The sequence below is a fragment of the Pinus tabuliformis genome, chromosome 2_1, assembly GCF_031772625.1.
Source record: "Pinus tabuliformis cultivar Carrire ecotype Pingquan chromosome 2_1, CPIR1, whole genome shotgun sequence".
NCBI lineage: Eukaryota > Viridiplantae > Streptophyta > Pinopsida > Pinales > Pinaceae > Pinus > Pinus tabuliformis.
In genome coordinates, this window is record NC_142299.1 from 395,306,343 (window position 1) to 395,328,210 (window position 21,868).

The window sequence follows — 21,868 nt, forward strand, 5'->3', positions numbered from 1 at the left end:
TAAAAAATTTCAAAGAGTATTAATGCCATATATCCCTTCAGTCTCTGTCCCAAACAAAGTACCATATCTGTTGATTTAATGGATTAACTTAAGAAATAGTATAACAATCTGTTAAAGTTCTACAGAACCTTTCTTTGAGCTTGAGAATAGAATTGAAATATGGTTTTGGATTAGCCATAAAGAACAAGAATGGTACTTCTGAGGTCTGAATATTAACCAGTAATGTGAACATCTTGATAACATCACGATTTTATCTCGAAATCACGATTTTTTGGCCTAGCCAACGTTTGCCGATTTTTATTGATATTTTGATGGTATCATGATTTTGTCGATGTTTTGCCGATTTTTACGATTTTTTGGTTTTCCGGACCCTTGCCGATTTTATCCCGATGCCAATGTTCGCGACATTGATATTAACTTTTAAAATGGAGTCCTCTAAGATAAAGTTGTATGCGTAACCTGAATCTACCAAGGATATGTGCTTCAGTATCTCTTCCCCTGCAAAGGAAACTTTGATTGGTTGAAACTTTTATGGTTTTATTATTTATCATTTGGGAAATAGTTCTTTCTATGTCCATTTCTTTCTAGCCTCTCATCACTTTTCATTTTGATTCTCCTTGCCTCTTGAATCCTTTGTTATTTCTTTGTCCTTCTTGACATTTTATGTCTTTGTTGGACATCTGTTATTAACATGAAGACCTTGATGTTTGCATTCTAATTTTCTTACTGTAAAGAATTTCTAAATTAATGGAGAGTGAAATTTGAAGGAAATTTTTCATGTTCAGGTGTTGATGAGAAAAAGTGGCAGCACTCAGAATTGTCATTGCTTTGGGACAAGCAATGTTGGGAAGGGGGGAATGTAATGTCCCCAAGAGATTAATTAACCCAAGGGATGAAGTAGCCTATCAATCCCCGTAGTCTATAGTCCTCGATAAAGGGGAAAACCCCAAAAATACCCAAGGTTGGGCAAGTTTTGGGGCAGCTAGGGCAAAAAAGCCCAAAGTTGGGGCTTGGTGTGAACATCAATCAATTAATTAAAGAGAAAACTCCCCTAATGAAAATATATAAATACAAGAGGCTTAGAAGCATTTGAGGCGTCACTAGATTGGATCATTTTGTTTCTTTTTTTCCTTGAGCCAAAGGCTTTGAGGGTTGAAGACCCCTTTTACTCTTAGACTAGTTTCAGTGGAGGTGATGCCACCCTACCTAGTCACTCTCTTTTATCTTTTCTATTGGTTTTATGTTCTGGCACATGGTTTCTTCAAAGTTCATACAAACAACAGCGAAGTATCTCAAGTCAAATCCATGAAGCTGGCCGATTTCCTTAGAAGCTAATTACTTTCGCCATATTGGAAATTCGTTTTAAGTAGTCTGAAATTCCTGAGGCTCGAAGAGCAAAGTATTCCTAAAAGCTAGAATCCTGGACAGTACAACATTCAGAAGCTGAATTATTGCTTAATCTCTACAAAAATCGCTCTGGGAAGTTCGTTACTCTGTAACAAGTTAGCAAGGGACCCTGGTAATGTTTAGCAAAACACCTGAGGCCAACAGAGAGCAATCGTGGGGCAGGTCGAAGTTCTGGGCAACCTTTTTATCAAACAAATTACTCTAAGATAAGCCGAAGCCCTTCCTGAAGCTAGACGTTAACCCTTTTCTCCGTTATGAAATCATTTGGGTGGTTAACTCTGGCTCGCAAGCAGATTCACAACTAGAATTCTCTGAGGGTTTATATGTTGGTAAACCTTGAGGTCAGGGGCAGTCAAATCGTGCTCTTGAACAGTGTCTGAGGCTATGTCCAACCAGAGTGAGGTTCTCTAAGGAAGTCCACAGGCACTGAAACAGATTGGAAGAATTCTAGAAGGAAGCCGCACTCCGAAAAAGAAAAGTAGTAGTCCCACGCAAGCTAAGAAGAGTTCTTCCAGAGCTACAGACTAGTTAGAATAGCTCGGGCCTGATACAGAAGTTTTAAATCTGTTTAGAAGTTGTATTGAATTATACTAAATTATGTGGAACTGGAACTATTGAACCTGAACTATACAAATTTGTTGGATTTGTTGATTTATTGATGTTGAGAAGCAGGATTGCTTATTGGAGTCTAATTATTAAATGAGTTATTACTGTCTATTGCAATTGTTGAATAAGGAAAATTCTGTAAGGAGACCCTAGTTTCCCCAAGAAACCCTAGGGGGAATTATCATAATACTGTACAGTGGTATCAGTGATAGTGGTGCACCACTATTGGATTTATTGCGTGGTTGAGAAAGACAGTACCATTTGTTGCAGGATATACTATTTGTACTAAATTAAACTATTGTACAAGGAGAATTTTTGTTGAAACCTAAGGCAAAATTACCCTAGCACATTACAGTGGTATCAGAGCTGGAATTCTGCCAGCCTGTGAGGGTGTCAACTTTGTATGTTTCTAGGGGATACAAGTAACGTTACAGTCAGAAAGAATAAGGTTAACCACAGTGCAGCCATGGGGGGTAGGGAAGATCGAGGAAGACCAGATTCCAAGGATCTCTTACATGTACTAATTCATGGACAGACAGAAATAACAAATTTGATATTACAAGGGGAGCATGGACATACATTTTTTTCATTGCTTCATATTAAGTGTTAATGTCTTATGTATTTGACATGAAAATAGTGACCATTGGTTGAGTTGGATAATGGATCATGATTTTATGGATTTATGCCTTTTGCTTGTTTCACATTGTTAATCATCATCACTTCTAGATTGGTGTTCTCACTCTTGGATTGAGTTGTACTACTGAAAATCTTTGAAAGGTGTAGTGTATCCATATCCCAATCCATACTTAGCATTCGCCATCTCTCCTAGTATCCATGGTCCAACTCATGATTGGTTGTCATATGTCATAAAAAGGTTCATGCTTCATAGTCCCATGAGGAGCTATATGCCCAAGGTTGGTGTAGCTAAATATAAAATAGAATAAAAAGGAATGAACAAGATATAAAGGTCAAAAATCAAAAGTAAAATGAAGGGATATAAAGGAAAAGCTCAAATTACAAAGCAAAGCTTGAGCAATGTCCCCTCACTATAAGGCAAGTAACCCAAGTCTTATGCAATGAAAAGCATACCTAAAAGGACTAAACAAAATTATCCCGCATACCATGCAATGAAATGTTAATAACATGGAAAAAAGACACAATGTCGAGCAAAGGGTAGCTCAATGCATAAGTGCTCCCTCAACACATGTGCCCATGTGGACAAATATCTTAAACAACTTCACATTATGCAATACAATTCATGAAGTTATTTCCCCAAACCATACCATCTATCACTAGACATGCTCCTTGATGGACTTTCTCGGGAACTACTCTTCTTGGGTACTGAGACATGTAATAGGGGCTAATGATGACCCTCTCGTACCTAAACTTGGCAAATGGTATCAACCCTACGAGTAATTGAAAATTTAGAAGACAATACTTAATTTGATCAACCTAGTGGCATTTACATTTGAGATGATTTACTTTTTATGTTACAATAAGCTTATCTACATGCCTTCAAATCGATGATTACATTTTGTCAATTTGAACCCCTCTTGGACGATGTACTTTGCATGACTATGACTTTAATTGAACCTTGGTCTTTCGGATGGCGTTGAGGGGCTCTTTGTACACTTGATGGAGGCTGTCCCTCTTCTTATTGAGGCTATCCCACTTCTTTTTTAGAACATTGGGCTTCTTGAGCACATAGTACCCTAGAAGATAGGACATGGCACCTTTCTGAGGGAATGTTGCATCTTTTGTAGATGATTGAGCACCTTTTGGATGAAAATGTTGCACCCTTTGGAGGGAACATTTCAATTTGAGCCCCTACATATGACTTTTAAGTAAGTCATCACTTATGAGGAGACCATATGTGCCACACATGGGACTTTAGCATGAATTTATGAAGACGTCTTAGCATTAGAGCATTGTCACTTCACTTTGGAAGCACTAATGGAGATACTTTGACTCATCCACTCTTGTATCATGCATATTTTATGTATTATGAACCTATCTCTAGGGTTTGTAAAGAGATAAACTTTAAAGGCATTTAATATTTCCTTAGGGTTTTTGCTAGGAAAATATTATTATTAAAACAAGAAGGGTGCTAGATCTCTCATATAAATAAGAGAAGCACTTCTTATTTGGATTCATTTCTAGAACTTGCGGAGAAAAATCACATGTCTACTTTACTTCTCTTCTCTTAGATACGGATGGATAAATAGAGTGAATTCTTCAGGATGATGTCTAGTGGATGCTCTTGGATAAAGATTTATGGAAGAAATGATTTATTGAGTAAGATGTCTCACATAATCTTATTGGATGTTGTTTATGTTGAAAAATATGGTAGCCATGGTGGGTATTTTCATCTTAAAAAAAGTAATGGAAAATTGAATTTTTATATTCACCTCCAAAATTATTAGGTTGGTTGGGCCAATAAGAAGCACCCATTCGACCCCCACTTGAAGACGATATAAAGGAAATCATTTCTCCTCATTTGGACACATCAATTTAATCTCATGCATCTCTCATCCAACAAAATTACAGACAGGCAGAAATTTCAGGAGGAGGCCGAAATTTCAGGAGGAAGCCGAAATTCTAGGGAGGGCTGAAATTTCAAGGAGTTGGAATTTGACATGGCACTTGATCATGATTTTTCTTTCTAGTTTGGGTATTATTCTGCTATTGTTATTTATGATGTATTGATGAATCTTGAAACTCTCTCTCATAAGGAAGAACTTTTCTAGGTTTTGCCCTAGCTGTAAGCCTAATTTCTGTGTCTTGTGTCTCATGGTTTCTTAATGGTTTTACTGTAATTTTCTACCGCTCTTTTATGCTTATGAATGATTTTCTTATTATTGTTTAAAAGTGGTAATTAGATAATACCAATGGTGATTTAATGTTGTGAAATCAAGGAAATTGTTCTAAGCATTGCCCAAGATTAAATTTTAACATGGTTTCAGAGCTGGGGGGTCACTTAAGAGCAAGGTTGAAGATCTAAAGGCAATTTCTGGAAGGATAGCAAAGGCCTGGGCAATATTATCTCTGAGGGCTGAAGGCATTCTAGCTTCTTGTGGCATCTAAACCCAACCGTTGATTAACAGAGACCTGCAATATAGGTCAAATCACTGTGCCATTATATCTTGTCTATGACAAAAATTACGGCCTAAAATACAAGCTACCTCTGTGGTATTTTATTATCTCTGAAGTAATATGCAAAGTTTTGGGCTTATTTAATGTTTCTCGGCCCCTTCAGAGGTACCCTCTCTGTTCGTTAAGGAATCGAGTGAAATTTGTGCGAGGTCTATGTCATACGCAAATCTGTATCAAGTTCTTTTTGTGCGAATTCTGATGCTCTGTGGCGTGATACAAGATAGTAGCCTTGAGGCAGTAAGCTAATCCAATCACTGTGATCCGACTTCAACATAACTTAAGGACGAATTTATGGCAATATATCGAGCAAGAAGGTCGAGTCTACAATGGCATTTGAAAATAAAGGTTGGATCCCCCATCTAAGGATGTTAGAGGAATGCAAAGGTTATTGTGGCAATCCAAAATCAATGTAAAACCTGACATGGGGTCCGAGTAATCAAATTGGAAGGATCAAGTCACTGTAACTAAGCCCATCTGAAGTTTTCTTTTGTGGAAGAGATTTGAACACCTGTAAAGAAAATCTGAGTTACTGTGCAAGTTTTCTGTGGAGGACTACAAGTTCGAGTTTTATGTGTCAGCATTGAACTGAGCTACATATTGGCCGGTAACAATAATCACTTCTCTCTGTTGACTAAACCTTGGCATTCAAAATTTGATTGGCTGTCAAGGGTTGTATTTAAGTGGCAATCTGAGTTTGCATGAATAATGGTTGATATTTTCCTCATCCAAGTTCATGTGCAAGTTAGCTAAAGATAAAGGATTGAGGAATAATCCAAGAAGTAACCCAGCATCAAATTGTAATGGTACTTTGAGATCTGAAGTTCAAGACGTGAAAGCCGCGTACCAGTTCAAGACGTGAAAGTGATTCCTGTAGTGTATTCCCTTTGGTAGATCGAAGTCATCTATGTGGTAAAATTCTAGCCTTCGATGGTAAAAAGAGTCGAGTCCCTTGGAAACAAGGTATTATAAATTTCTATGAAAAAGGCTGGTGGATTGACCTGAATACTAAATCTCAGTCCTATACATAGAAGAATGACATCCTTCCTTGAAGAAGCTGACCTGAAAGCAATGAAGCCAACCCTGATAAGTTCCAAGGCTCAAGACTGTACTATCCTCCTTTGTAATTCTTTTATAGTTTAATCAGGATTATTGTGATTTTAGTATTTTACTAATGATCTTCCTTTGTTCAGACCTTTGATGCAGTCAACAATAATGGATGGCTCAATGTCTCAAGTTGCATGTCGGCAAAGGAGCGTCAAGATGTTGAAATATGTAACTAGGTTCGGTCTTCATAATGACATATGTAATCGTGATTTTATGTATTTGATGTAATGAGAAAAATAAATTTGGTGTTGTTCACTTGAGGCATGGGTTTCATGCTCGAGAGGAATTTTTTAAATAGGTCAAGCTCCCATTGTGAGCTCCTAGTGCTTTTCATTGAGTCTACAAGTCATTAAGTCATTGTCATGTATGAAAGACCCATTGGGGGCATATTACATATTGTAAGAGAAAAAACTGAGTCAAAGATAGAGTCAGAAGACCCTCCAAGACCTTGTCTATGGGCTACAAACAAATCGGCATCCAAGAGAAGCAAGTCGAACTATCTAAAAGACATGTTGGCCTAGGAATGATGACAAGTCAGCCTAATAGCATGGGAGAGAAGGTTATATATAGGAGGACTCAGCCTCACTCAAGAGACTATCCATCAAGTATCCACAACAAGAACAGAAGTGCAAATAGTAAAGGAAGAGAACCTCTTGAGTAGCAAAGAGAAAGGCGAAGAACATCAAAGTCTTCTAGCATTGTTTTTGGGTCCTTCATCTTACAGGTGTGACTGCAGCTAGGGTTTTTGCAATCAAGTATTGCAGACCTTAAAGGATCCGAGATATAGCTCAAGGAAGAAGTATATTTTCTAGCCGAATCCACAAGAAGTGTCCAAGACAAGAGAAGGAAAGAAGCCTCACAAATCTGCCCCAATCATCGCACACAAGTGGGATCTCTGCAATTGCAGGCAGGGCAAAAATTGCAAGCTTGTAATAAGTAATCGAAATTGAAGAGAAGTCGAAAATAGTGGTGTAGCAATCAGTTTGACCAAAGTTGACTTGGAAAGAAGATAAAGCTTTTCAAGGGAAGAATTGTGACTTGGTCTTGGAGAGGTTCTTTGTCAAGGGTCTAGGTCTTGGAATTCGTCAATTGAAGATTCTATAAGAAGAAGAATTCTTATGGGTTTTCCTCTCAATATTGGAGAGGTTTTGGCCCTAGCTGATTGCCTACATCTTGTGTCCTTTAAATTATTGTTCATTGTGATTTGGTAGTTGTTTGACAAAGAAAACACTAATAATAAGCTAAAGAAGAAGAAGTTAATTAAGTGAAGTAAAAATACATCACAAACAGTTATCAAGAAAGAGAAATCATTTTATGTTTTTTGTTGAAATTTCTATGTCTAACACGTTAGGAATTCTTCCTGCATTATCTGGTTTATTTCACCTACTTGTTTATTATTTAACTATATAAATACTGAAAATAAACACAAATGCAGTCTCAACCATCTACAGATCATCAATTGAAATAATAGACAAACACACAAGGGACATCGTTATTTTTGGACAATCGTCCCTGGAAAAACCCAACTTGGGAAAACCGGTGCAGCAGTTCTGAGGGTTTTATTATTAAGCATCTTTCTTGAGTACAACTAGGGTGCCAAACTGGCTCAACCAACAGAGATATCTATCTAGCAGTAATACCTCTCTTCAGAAGCAGATATTCGCAACGTCTGCTCCACGAAAATCTCTCCAACGCTTCTCTAAGGCTCTGCGTCAACCCTCCTGGCCTTTGCGTCACTCTGAAACCCCCTGCGTCAGCCTTATGCTGCTCTGTGTTGGCTCTCTGGCCTTCTGCGTCACCCACACAAGCCGTGCTAGGGTCTACGCAGTCACTCTGGCCCTCTGCGTGGCTCCTACTGGCTCTGCGTAGCCTCCTCAGTCTCGGTGCTGGTCCTTTGACTCTATCTCTACCTCTCTGCTATGCACTCACTGCCCCTTGTTGCAACTATGATCACTTGTTCGAATTTTCTCAGCAACCCTGCTCCAAAAAATCGAACTGACTGATCAATCTTGGTGTATCTCCTCCAACTGACCATCAAGCCTCCTCTTATACTTTTTACGTTGAGTCTTCAACGGCCGAGATTAAATCTCTAATCAACGGCTAAGATTAGATTTGGCTTGATCCATGTCTTTTAGAACATTCTCATCCAGTTTTATATTAATACCCATTAATATTTTTATTTTCCTAAGTTTAGACTTAGGAACCCATTAAAAATATTAATTATTTTAATATCTCTCTAACTGGGTGGAATTTCCCCAAACCATTTCTGGGTCTTGGAGATCTCATGTGCTTTAGCCTCTCCACCAATTTTCATGGCTAGAGCACATTCGATGCTACCCCAAATCAACACTCCCTCTTAACGAGGAATGTGCTCTAGTAATGCTCCACCACTGAACATCACCTGATCATCCGGCACCGGTACTTGTGTTGATGCTTGGCCTTCTGCCCAACATCCTCTGCACTACTGCCTCCTGTATTGGTGCCCATGGCTCTGCCACTACCACTGCTACATTTATACTACAGCGCCCTCCGCATTCGTGCTGCTGCTGGTCCTTCCTCCCAACATTGCAGCGCTCTCTCATCATGTTGCATTGTGTTGCCCATAGCACTACCACTGCTAATTGCCGCACTACAACTCAGTTACTGAGAAGTAAGAAATTGATCTACCCAACCACTAACATCCTTGTTAGGCTAGAAGCCCCCTGATGTTGAAGCTACCCCTGCTGCTATCTGTGCTCCCTCTGCTGCAACCACCTATGTGCCTTCCTACACAACTGCAACCACTTTTGTGCCTCTCGCATTGCTGCAACCCCCATTGCGCTGTCAGAGACCACTGCACTCTAGCACTGCCTTGTTGCTCCATCCGCATCTTGTTTCTACTGACATCCGTCATCCTGCTACTGTCTCTCGGGGCTCCCGTAGCCTGATCTGATCCAAGAGTTTGGGTACCTCCTGCCCCTACATCTTTGTAGTCCTCCTAACTACAGCTCGATGTCTCCCCACCTCCTCTAGAGGTATGGCATAGTCGTCATCCATCTCGACTTCTTTCTCCGCCTTAAACAAAGTTACCTTGGAGCAAGAAGCCTATCCCTTGTTCTTCTCCCTGGAACAATGGGTTGCATAGTGACCCAGCTCCCCATAATGGAAACACTTTACCTTGGAGATGTCCTTCTTCTTCTTCTTCTGTTAAGTCCCTCTACTACTAGTGTAACCCCTTGTTATTATTAGTGCAACCCCCTTATTATATTGTTGTGCCCATGTAGCACCCATATTGTTATTATTGTGCCCCATAGAAGCTCACTATTGTTATTGTTTCGCCTTTACATTATTATTGGTATGTCGGCTTTGATTATATTATGACCCCTTAGACTCCTACATATAGAAAGGAGGTCTTGTCATTTGTATCATCCAAGAATTGTTCATTTGTATAATGTAAAGGAGGTTGCCCCCTCAAAGAGGCTGATTTCTAAGGCATTCATCTATTTTTTCCATCTTTTTGTGAGCTTTCATAACGTTTTGTATCAGAGCTTTGGATTATAGGGTTTCGCTGCTCCAAACAGGTCATCGTGGAATTTTCGCTATAACTTTTTTTATGCGACGTTTCAGAAGCTAAAAAATAAACCCATTTGAGATGAAATTGCGCTAAAATTTGGGTCTGAATTTCAGATCTTGTCTCGCTATATTTTCAGAGATATGATCTAAGGAAGTTAGGGTTTTCATCTAAAACAGGTCATCGTGGGATTTTCGCTATAACATTTTTGCTACAAAGTTTCAAAAGCTAAAAAAAACCCATTTGAGAAGCAATCGGTCTGAACCTTGGGTCCGAATTTCAGATCTTGTCTCCCTATATTTTCGGATATATGATCTGATGAAGTTAGGGTTTTTGCAGAATCCCGAATTACATTCTAAACAAGTGACCTAGGGAAAATCGTCATAATTCTCTCTGAGCATCAAATTGAAATTTCGTAAGAGGTTACAGAAAGAGGATTGACTGTAGTTTTCTGTGTATCTTTTTTAGATCTGAAAGTCGAAATAGTGACATGTGGCACTTCGTACAAGTTAGCTCTTCTGAAGCGGTATATAATCAGGTCATATTGGGAGATTGTGCATAACTCTTTCTTGGAGAATCCAATTTCGATCAGACTGGTGGCATTGGAAAGAGAATGCAGAGGGCTACTGCAGGTCACGATTTCATAACTGAGAGATCCGAAATTACAGTGTTACAGTCGTTTCAAGATCGAGCTCCTAAAATCAAGAAAAGGCGATATGAAGAAGTTTGATGGCAAGGATCCGGTAAATTGGATACTACAGATGGAGCAATATTTTGATCTACATGAGGTGCAACTGTTACAAAAGGTACATATTGCATCTTCATATTTAGAACCGGATCAATTTTTATGGTATAAAGGGCTTTGTTCTCGTAAACCACTTGTTACGTGGTCAATTTTCACGGAGGAAATGATAGCACATTATGAGGATACAAAGCGAAAGACCTTTAGCCAATTAATAAATCTCAAAGAAAAGTGTTCAATGGCAGAGCACATTGAGGACTTTCAAAAATTGAATATAAGGGAAAATGGTATTCCAGAGAAGCAGAGGATTGATGTCTCCATAGGGACTTTAAAGGATAGCATTCAACATGAGGTTCATCTTTGGGAACCTGATTCATTGGAGAATGCATTCAGGTTGGCAAGAAAAGTGGAAAGCACAATTATGGCAACAAGGAAGTCTATCCCTCACAACTATAAATATGGAAGTGTTGTTTCTCCTAGCCTTCCACAACCTACAAGGTTGACACCACAACAATTAGAAGAAAAAGAGAAAAGGGCTTTGTTACAATTGTGATAACAAATACATTAAAGGTCACAAGTGTGCTGAGAAGAAATTATTTTACATTGATTGTGAAGAGGAGGAAGAAAAGGATCAAGAAACGTCAAAAGAAGACGATATACACCAGGAACCAACCCCAGAAAAAAAAAGAAATGAATCTGACCATATTGGCAAAAATTACTACTCCTCAAACTCTCAAGATAGGACATATCAAGAAGAAAAATGTTCAAGAAGTGAAAGATCACATCGAGAAAGAAAAAATGAATCTGACCATATCTTGTAATGCATTGGTCGAAATTACCACTCCTCAAACTATCAAGATAGAAGGACATATCAAAAAGAAAAGTGCTCAAGAAGTGAAAGATCACATCGAGCATCAAGAAATGAATCCGACCATAACTTGTAATACATTGGAAGAAATTACCACTCAAACTCTCAAGATAGGACATATCAAGAAGAAAAAGATTCAAGCAGTGAAATATCACATCGAGCATCAACAACAAGTTCTCCAACTTTTAAAGGATAACACCACTTTGGTGCAAAATCGAATGAAACAACAGGCAGATCAACATCGCAGTGAAAGAAACTTTGATGTAGGCAATTGGGTATTTTTACGGCTACATCTCAAGCAAGCTATTTATGAGAAGGAAATGTTGGCAATACTACATGCACTTAAGAAATGGCGACCTTACCTAATGGGAAGACATTTCAAGGTAAAAATGGATCATGATAGTCTTAAATACTTTTTAGAACAAAGATTATCTTTAGAAGAGCAGAAAAAATGGGTCACAAATATGTTGGGTTATGACTTTGAAATGATCTACAAAAAAGGGAAGCAAAATGTTGTTGCAGATGCACTCTCAAGAAAGGATGAGGATGTGGAAGCATTGTTTTGTGCTATTTCTATTATCCAACCAAATTGGATAAACGAAGCAAGGGATGAATGGAAAAAGGACGAAGAAGTGTGGCCACTCATTCAAAAGTTGCAAAAGATCCCAATTCAAACAATATTTCCCGAACTTGACGAGGAAGGAAAAATCATATTGTAGCCTGGAGCAGTCACAGAAACAAGAACCCGACAGCTAGGAAATCGATCAATTTCAGAGTATCTCATCAAGTGGAAGAACTTACCCGCTGAAGATTCCACATGGAAGGACAAGAATTTTATACAGAAGCATCAAGAACTACTCAAGCGTTGAGGACAACACTTTTTGAAGGAGTGGGGCATGTTAGGTCCCTATACTACTAGTGTAACCCCTTATTATTATTAGTGCAACCCCCTTATTATATTATTGTGCCCATGTAGTACCCATATTGTTATTATTGTGCCCCATAGAAGCCCACTATTGTTATTGTTGTGCCCTTACATTATTATTGGTATGTCGGCTTTGATTAAATTATGACCCCTTAGACTCCTATATATAGAAAGGAGGTCTTTTCATTTGTATCATTCAAGAATTGTTCATTTGTGTAATGTAAAGGAAGTTGCCCCCTTGAAGAGGCTGATTTCTAAGGCGTTCATCTATCATTTCTATCTTTTTGTGAGCTGGTTTCATAACATCTTCCCCTGTTGTCCCGCAAATGCCAGAGTTGCATCCTCCTCCTCCTCTTTCTTGATTCGACCTCCTTTGTTGCTACTTCCCGCCTTGGTCACCCGTCTGATCTCTTCTTGGCGAAGAGCTACCCACATCTCTTACCATCCTGGAAGATCAACTCTGCACAAAATGCTTTGGACAAATGTCTCCCAATCCTTGGAGACTGCATTCAGGGCGATCCTTACCATGAACTCCTAATCCAGTGTGGCCCCTATGGAAGTAAGTTGGTCCTGAATCTCTTACAAGCTACTGAGGTATAGGTCTATTTGCTACCCCTTCTGCATCTGATACGTCCGCAGATGATTCTCCAACAGCGTCTTCCTCTACACGGAAGTGCCCTGATACAATGTCGTCAAGGTATCCCACATCTCCTTTGTCGTGTTCTTCTCGGCAATATGCGATATCACATGATCCTTGACCCCATCAAGGATTATGCACTTTGCCTTCGCCATTGCATCCTCATATCTTTCATTATCAATTGGGTTGACTAGGATAGCCACAGTTCTCAAGGTGAATCCCTTGATGCGATGTCTATCCAGAACAAACAGGATCCTAGCCTTCTAGATGACAAAGTTGGACTCCCCGTCCAATCTGTCATGATCCCTCAATCCATTCATTGTCATCTCCGCTCCTCTCCTGGACTCCCTCTGAGTCTCGACTTCCCTCCTAGAAGTTCTCTCCTAGACTCTCTCTGAGTCTCAATTTCCCTCCTGGAAAATCCTCCTGCCAACCATCGAACTAATCCTCTTTGCAACTGCAAAATTAGAATCTGGATTTCTTGGCTAGAAATCCCTCAAGGCAGTGGGTCCCTCTACCTTGGCTCTGTCCCATTAAGTATTGTTCTGTTTCGACAGCAACAGCACCCCACCAACTTCCCAATCCACAATCTACCCACAACTCCCTAGGCCCCAGCAGCTGAAGAAATTGAGCCTCTTAGCTCTGCGCAATCCCGACAAGGCTGAATCGCTCCTCTGGCCAACTGCGTCAAGCCTACCTGACTGAGTAGGATGACGTGGCTCTTCGTGAGCCTCTTCTGCCTTCCTCTGCCTCTACGTTGGCCCTCTCTCTGGCTCGAAATGATGACGCAGGCCCTCTGCGTCACTCCTTCTCTGCTACTTTCTGCTTAGGAACAACTTCTGTCTCTCGGGACAGTTGTTTCTGCTGCAAATTTTCTGATTTAGCTCGTGCCTTCAGCTCTCCTGTGATTTGCAATGCTTTGATACCATGTTGAAATTTCTAAGTCTAACACATTAGAAATTCTACATGCATTATCTGGTTTATTTCACCTACTTGTTTATTATTTAAAAAGTTATTTAACCATATAAATACTGAAAATAAACACAAATGCAGTCTCAACCATCTACAGATCATCAACTGAAATAACAGACAAACACACAAGGGACACCATTATTTTTGGACAATTGTCTCCGAAAAACCCCAACTTGGGAAAACCATGCAGCAGTTCTGAGGGTTTTATTATTAAGCAGTTTTCTTGAGTATAACTAAGGTGCCAAACTGGCTCACCCAACAGAGATATTTATATGGCACTAATACCTCTCTTCGGCAGCAGATATTCGGCAAGTCTTCTCAATGAAAATCTCTCCAACGCTTCTCTGAGGCTCTGCGTCAGCCCTCCTGGCCTCTGCATCACTCTGAAACTGTGATATTCCTAATTAGCTATGGCTAATTGGAATATTTGATCTTGTTCAAATTTTGCCTTCTATAGTTATTTGTAAATAAAAAGTGAGGAAGGGGGACATAACTCACTTTAGAATAAAAAGTCACTTCCTAGGTAGCACAACGTTGTGACATAAAGGGGAGCCAAGGGGGCCAAAGGGGGACGCAGAAATGGAGCCCACGCAGACACATGGAGAGACTGCGCAGGAGGGAAGAACACGTGGCAAGAGGAGAAGCACGCAGGAGGAGGTGACCCTAGGGATTGTGAGAGGCAGAGGCTATAAAATAGAGAGGAGCCCCCTCATTTGGGATCATTCAGTTATGTGCATTTTGAGCTAGTCGTTTCTACTTCTAAGAACACTCGTTGTTTAGCTAGTTTGCAGCACTATTTAGTGCGTTGAGTGTCTCCGTTCGGAGATCTCACCCTTAGCCCCGGGGGACTTCGAGTGCCTGCTCGGGCAAGGTATTTCCATCGGCATTTCAGCAGTAGTTTATCAGCATTTTAGCAACATTTTATCAGCATTTTGGAGGACTGCGCAGCACTGAGAGAGGGACGCAGTTCTGGTTTTGTGCTGGGAGGTAAAGCAGGGGATCAGCCCTTGCAACTAGAGAGTTTTTGGCAGGGGTTTCAGGCATATTTCTGGAGGGTTGCATCAGTGGCAACACAGAGCACTGAGAGACTGCGCAGAACCCTAAGGGGGTGATTTTCGGGGGTCGGCCATTCCAGGAGAGCTTTCTAGGTTTTTCTGGGTTTCTCGAGTAGAGTTTCAACCTTTTTTGAGGAGGGGAGCAGCCCCAAATCCTCATTTGTTTTCTAGCAGCAACAACATCCACACAGAGAGGCCATTCTTGTCATTCTGAGAGTATTTCTTCACTTGCCTTGTGCAAGTAGAGGTGCCATCTGTATAATCACCTCTTGTACTCATTTTATTGCTCAATATAATAAAATGGCTTAGCATTTCTCGCTGCATTTCTTATATCTGCTTATATTTCCAGTTTACATTATTATATGTTGTTCCACTGTTATTTTATCACTTCTGGGTTATTATATCATTTGCACATATTTGGTTGGAGTTTTTGCTGGGGTTTGAGGAATATTCTGGGTTAGGAATATTACAGTGGTATCAGAGCATAGATCTGGCTCAGCCTGTGGAGCTAGCAATCTATGACACCAAGGGAAAAACCCTACATTTGTTACAGAGGTAGGAGGTACAGAGACACTGGATGTAGGTTGGAGAATACCTACGGGGAGGGAGACTGTGTTCCTGTGGTGGACGCAGAACAGGGGGAGCCTGTGATAGACGCAGAACAGAGAGCCAGTAGTGGACGCAGAACAAATGGCCGACGAGGACGGGAAGAGATTTGCAGATATGCTCCTCAAATCAGTGCAGGATCTGTCGAGGCAGATTGAGGTGATGGGGCAGAGATTCACGGCAGTTGAGGCCAGACAGCGTGAGAGCCCACGAGTTTTTCAGATTGGTGAGGGATCAGGTGCATCCCATCACTTGCCAGAGCAGTGTGATATTGCGCAACAGGTGGCCTCACATGCCCCTACACGCTCTACCATGCCCACTTTCTTAGGAGCAGACACGGGGGCCGTAGCCCAGCAGGAGGCAGAGCCCGGACATATGGGCGATTATTTTGCAGAGTACCAGGCCTATGGGCAGGAGTTCAGGGAAGCCCTCTCATTCAAAGATTTTGTTCAGCTCTAGCAGGATAGCAGACCTCGTGACCATCACAGGGGGTACGGCATTACCATGATGGCGACACCCACCGTGCAGCGAGTAGATTCCACTTGCCTACGTTTGATGGCTCATCAAACAGTTCGGCAAAGTCTTGGGTGGAGAAGCTATTTCCAGCTTAACCAGATGTTGGAGGCAGAGGCCATCAAGGTGGCAACATTACATTTGGATGGCGAGGCCCAAGATTGGTGGTTTCATGGGATGGTTACACTCAGGCACTCTACAGTGACGACATATGCTAAGTTTACCAGGAGATTGATGGAGCGATTTGACCGGAGGGATCCAGAGCAGCATTTTGTTGAGCTGACAAGGCTCAAACAGACAGGGAGCCCAGAGACCTACACTGCAGATTTCTTGAGGGTCTTCGTGATGGTGCTAGACCTATCCACAGCACGGAGGGTCTATATGTATGTTGAGGGGTTAGCAGAGCCACTTCAGGGTCTAGTCCGATCCACTAGACCAGCCACACTCCTAGACGCTATCAACAGAACCCGGGACTTACAGGATGTCTAACCCAGGACCCGGACACCTTAGCCCTAGAGACAGACTTTCTAGTCTAAGGGGAAGGACATGAGGATTCCACCTCCAAAGGGGAATCCAGGACGAGTACAGCTTGACGACGATGCCAGGAGGGAGCTGAAGAAGAAGCGGTTGTGCTTCACCTGACAGGAGACATGGGCACCAGGACATGGATGTGCTGCTGGAAAAGCACATTTTATTGAGGTCTTCTCCGAGAGCAGTGGAGAAGAGGATGACAAGGAGGATGTGGAGGCAGGAGATAGCCATGCCATACAGGGACCTTTGCCACCTCCACCACCAACAGCAGGCAGTGCATCTTTTGCACCCACTGGAGGGGCCCTTGCAGCATTGCGGGGAGTTCCCAAGTATCTGACGCTACGCGTACGAGGGACAGTACGTGGCCAGCGCGTATCAGTTTTGGTTGACAGTGGGACAACCCACAACTTCATCGATGCACAAATGGTTGAGCGGGGGGTATTCAGACAGAGAACTTCGATGGGTTTTTAGTATTGGTCCCAGGAGATCAGACCATGACGTGTGCTCGTTATGTTCCAGAGCTTTCAGTGACGATGGGCACCTACACATTGACTTACCACTTTTTCGTGGTCGATATTCCAGACACCAACATGATACTAGGTGTTCAGTGGCTTATTACTCTAGGAAAGGTCACGACGGATTGGAAGACCCTAGAGATGGAGTGGGATGATGAGAAGACAGGGAGGCATGAGAAGATACGAGGACAGCACACATATCCGCCTCAAACTATGTCGGCTCATCGGATGGAGGCAGTCTTCCGGAAGGGAGACATAGAGTGGGCAGTGGAGCTGCGTGCATCAAAGGCAGGGCCTACAAGGCAGACAGTACATCCAGAGATCCAGTCCATCCTTAATCGGTATGCCATAGTGTTTGGAGAGATTCCACCAGAACAACCAACAGATCGGGGGTTTGAGCACACTATCGAGCTTGAGCAGGGCATCCAGGCAGTGATCACCACCCCCTATAGGCATCCCAAGGCCTATCAGGACGAGATTGAGCGGGCTATTCAGGAGTTGTTGGCACTTGGGCACATTCGTCCAAGCACGAGTTTTTTTGCTTCTTCTGTGGTGTTGGTGAAGAAGAAGGACGGTACATTGAGGATGTGCATTGATTACAGGGCCCTGAACAAGAAGACCCTGAAGAACAGGTACCCCATACCCAGGATCGATGAGTTGATGGACGAGTTGAGGGGAGCACGATTCTTCTCAAAGATTGATTTGAGATCGGGGTACCATCAGATTCGCGTGAGGGAGCAGGATATTCCCAAGACCACCTTCAGGTGTCACTATGGGCACTTTGAGTTCTTGGTGATGCCTTTTGGGCTAACCAACGCCCCAGCTACATTTCAGTCCTACATGAATCACATCTTCCGTAGTCATTTGAGGAAGTTTGTGTTGGTATTCTTCGATGATATTCTCATCTACAGCAGGACTTGGGAGGAGCATCTCCAGCGCATTGAGACAATATTGCGTGTCTTACAGGAGCAGCAGTTCTATGCCAAACTCTCCAAGTGTGAGTTTGGGTTGACAGAGATGTTGTATCTAGGACACATCATAGGGGTGGACGGAGTGAGGGTCCACGAGGAGAAGATCAGGGCCATCAGGGAATGGCCAAAGCCGAGAAACATGACGGAACTTCGAGGATTCGTTGGCATTTGCACTTACTATCGGAAGTTCGTCAAAGGTTTCTCACAGCTTGCTGCACCCCTAACAGATTTGACGAAGAAGGGGGCATTCAGTTGGTCCGATACAACGCAGCGAGCCTTTGACAAGCTCAAGGAGGTTATGTGCAGCTGCCCAGTGCTTGTGTTGCCAGATTTTACGCATCCATTTGTCTTGGAGTGTGATGCGTCGGGGGAGGGGATCGGCACAGTATTGATGCAAGGAGGTCACCCTATAGCATTTGAGAGCCGAAAGCTCCTTCCACACGAAGGTTGTATTCCATATATGACAAGAAGATGTTGGCCATCATGCATGCATTGGCTAAGTACCGGCAGTATTTGGTAGGCAACAGGTTCAGGGTGAGGACTGATCACAACAGCCTCAAGTTCTTTTTGGAGCAGAAGCAGCTACAGGAGAGGCAACAGAAGTGGATCAGTAAGATCCAAGCATATGACTTTGACATTGAGTATGTCAAGAGTAAGAACAACGTGGTAGCAAATGCCCTTTCACGTAGACCAGCCACGTTGTCTCTTATGAGCTTGGATACAAATTGGAGGGCTCGACTCTTAGTAGAGTACTCCAAGGACAGGTTTGCATGTGAGATTCTGGACGGACAGGTGGCAGATGACAGGTACAGGGTGATCGATGAGATCATCTATTACAGGGATCAGATCTTCTTGACTAAGGGGTCTCAGCTCAAGAAGAAGATACTCCAAGCATCACATGACTCATCATTGGCAGGCCATCAGAGAGAGATTCTCATGGAACGGCCTCAAGGAGGACGTACTCCAGCATGTCAGGGAGTGCGATGTTTGCCAGAGGAACAAGGGGGAGATGAGCCATCCCGCGGGATTATTGCAGCCTCTTCCCATTCCGGAGGGGAAATGGGAGAGTATTTTGATGGACTTCATCACAGGGTTGCCCATGGTACAGGGCAAGGATTGTATCTTTGTCGTCGTTGATCGGCTGACGAAGTACGCACATTTCTTTGCCATATCCGCACATTATACAGCAGCATAGGTGGTCGAGCTGTTCTTCAGAGAGATCTTCAAGCTACATGGTCTTCCTAAGACCATCGTCAGTGATAGGGACAGTCGTTTCATGGGCGGGTTTTGGCAGGAGCTTTTCCGATTGATGGGGACGGAGTTGACACCGAGCACCAGTTATCACCCACGGACGGATGGGCAGACAAAGATAGTTAACAAGTGGCTAGAGGGCTACTTGCGTAACTATGTCAGTAGGCAGCAGCGAGCATGGTTGAGGTGGCTACATCTAGGGGAGTACTGCTACAATACTTCACATCACATGTCCATTAGTATGTCACCATTCTATGCCTTATATGGGTATCATCATTTTTCTTTTGCTGACATGATGTTTGGTGATAGCAAGGCTCCCAGAGCCAAGATTTGGATCCAAGAGAGTCAGGATATTCTCCGAGCTCTCAAGGATAACATGGCTACAGCATAGAATCAGCAAAAGCTGTATGCCGACAGGGGTTGGGTGGAGATACAGTTCGAGGTAGGGGACATGGTCTACCTACGATTACAGCCATACCAACAGTCGTCACTAAAGCAGAAGGGGGTTGAGAAGCTCAAGCCTCGCTTTTATGGGCTGTACAGGGTGATACGCAGGGTTGGACAGGTTGCATATGAGCTGGAGCTGCCCCAAGGCAGCAAGATTCATAACGTTTTCATGTATCATGCCTGAAAAAGGCATTGGGGCAGCAGGTGACAGTGACAGATGAGCTACCACCCATGGATGACGAGGGGCATTTGGTATTGCAACCAGAGGCTATCATTGATACCAGGGGGAGGCAACTGCGGAGCAAGACAGTCCGGGAATTCTTGGTGAGGTGGAAGAATTTGCCGGATGAGGATGCCACTTAAGAGAGTGAGAGGATCTTGCAGCATCCATCACTTCAGTTGCTTGAGGACAAGCAACATTTCGCCGGGGGAGACTGTGATATTCCTAATTAGCTATGGCTAATTGGAATATTCGATTTTGTTCAAATTTTGCCTTCTATAGTTATTTGTAAAAAAAAAGTGAGGAAGGGGGACATAACTCACTTTAGAATAAAAAGTCACTTCCTAGGTAGCACAACGTTGTGACATAAAGGGGAGCCAAGGGGGCCAAAGGGGGACGTAGAAATGGAGCCCACGCAGACACATGGATAGACTGCGCAGGAGGGAAGAACACGTGGCAAGAGGAGAAGCACGCAGGAGGAGGTGAGCCTAGGGATTGTGAGAGGCAGAGGCTATAAAATAGAGAGGAGCCCCCTTATTTTGGATCATTCAGTTATGTGCATTTTGAGCTAGTCGTTTCGACTTCTGAGCATGTTGGTTGTTTAGCTAGTCTGCAGCACTGTTTAGTGCGTTGAGTGTCTCCATTTGGAGATCTCGCCCTTAGCCCCAGGGGACTTCGAGTGCCTGTTCGGGCAAGGTATTTCCATTGGCATTTCAGCAGTAGTTTATCAGCATTTCAGCAACAGTTTATCAGCATTTTGGAGGACTGCGCAGCACTGAGAGAGGGACGCAGTTCTGGAGGACTGCGCAGCACTGAGAGAGGGATGCAGTTCTGGTTTTGTGCTAGGAGGTAGAGCAGGGGATCAGCCCTTGCAGCTGGAGAGTTTTTGGCAAGGGTTTCAGGCATATTTCTGGAGGGTTGCATTCAATGGCAGCGCAGAGCACTGAGAGACTGCGCAGAACCCCAAGGGGATGATTTTCGGGGGTCGGCCATTCCAGGAGAGCTTTCTGGGTTTTTTTTGGGTTTCTCGAGTAAAGCCCGGATCCAGAGTTTCAACCTTTTACGAGGAGGGGAGCAACCCCAAATCCTCATTTGTTTTCTAGCAGCAGCAATAGCACAACAGCAGCATCCACGCAAAGAGGCCATTCTTGTCATTCTGAGAGTATTTCTTCACTTGCCTTGTGCAAGTCGAGGTGCCATCTGTCTAATCACCTCTTGTACTCATTTTATTGCTCAGTATAATAAAATGGCTTAGCATTTCTCGCTGCATTTCTTGTATCTGCTTATATTTCCAGTTTACATTATTATATGTTATTCCACTGTTATTTTATCACTTCTGGGTTATTATATCATTTGCACATATTTGGTTGGAGTTTTTGCTGGGGTTTGAGGAATATTCTGGGTTAGGAATATTACAGAAACCCCATGTGTCAGCCTTCTGTTTCTCTGCGCTGGCTCTCTAGCCTTTTTCATCACCCATGCAAACCCTGCTAGCCTCTGCGCAGTCACTCTGGCACTCTGTGTGGAACCTGCTTGCTCTGCGTAGCCTCCTCAATCTTTGCGTTTATCCTTTGGCACTATCTCTGCCTCTCTGTTATGCACTCACTGCCCCTTGCTGCAACTCTGATCACTTGTTTGAATTTTCTTCGCAACCCTGCTCCAGAAAATCGAACTGACTGATCAATCTTGGTGTATCTCCAACTGACCCTCAAGCCTCCTCTTATACTTTTTTTGTTGAGTCTTCAACGGCCGAGATTAAATCTCTAATCAACGGCTATGATTAGATTTGGCTTGA

General features: G+C 42.7%; 1 protein-coding gene across 1 annotated transcript in view; it reads right to left on the reverse strand.

Annotated features, from left to right (window-relative positions):
* LOC149200521 (uncharacterized) overlaps positions 1–21,868 on the reverse strand; it is a 264,887-nt gene that overhangs the window by 172,975 nt on the left and 70,044 nt on the right. The gene's annotated exons all lie outside the window — the stretch shown is intronic.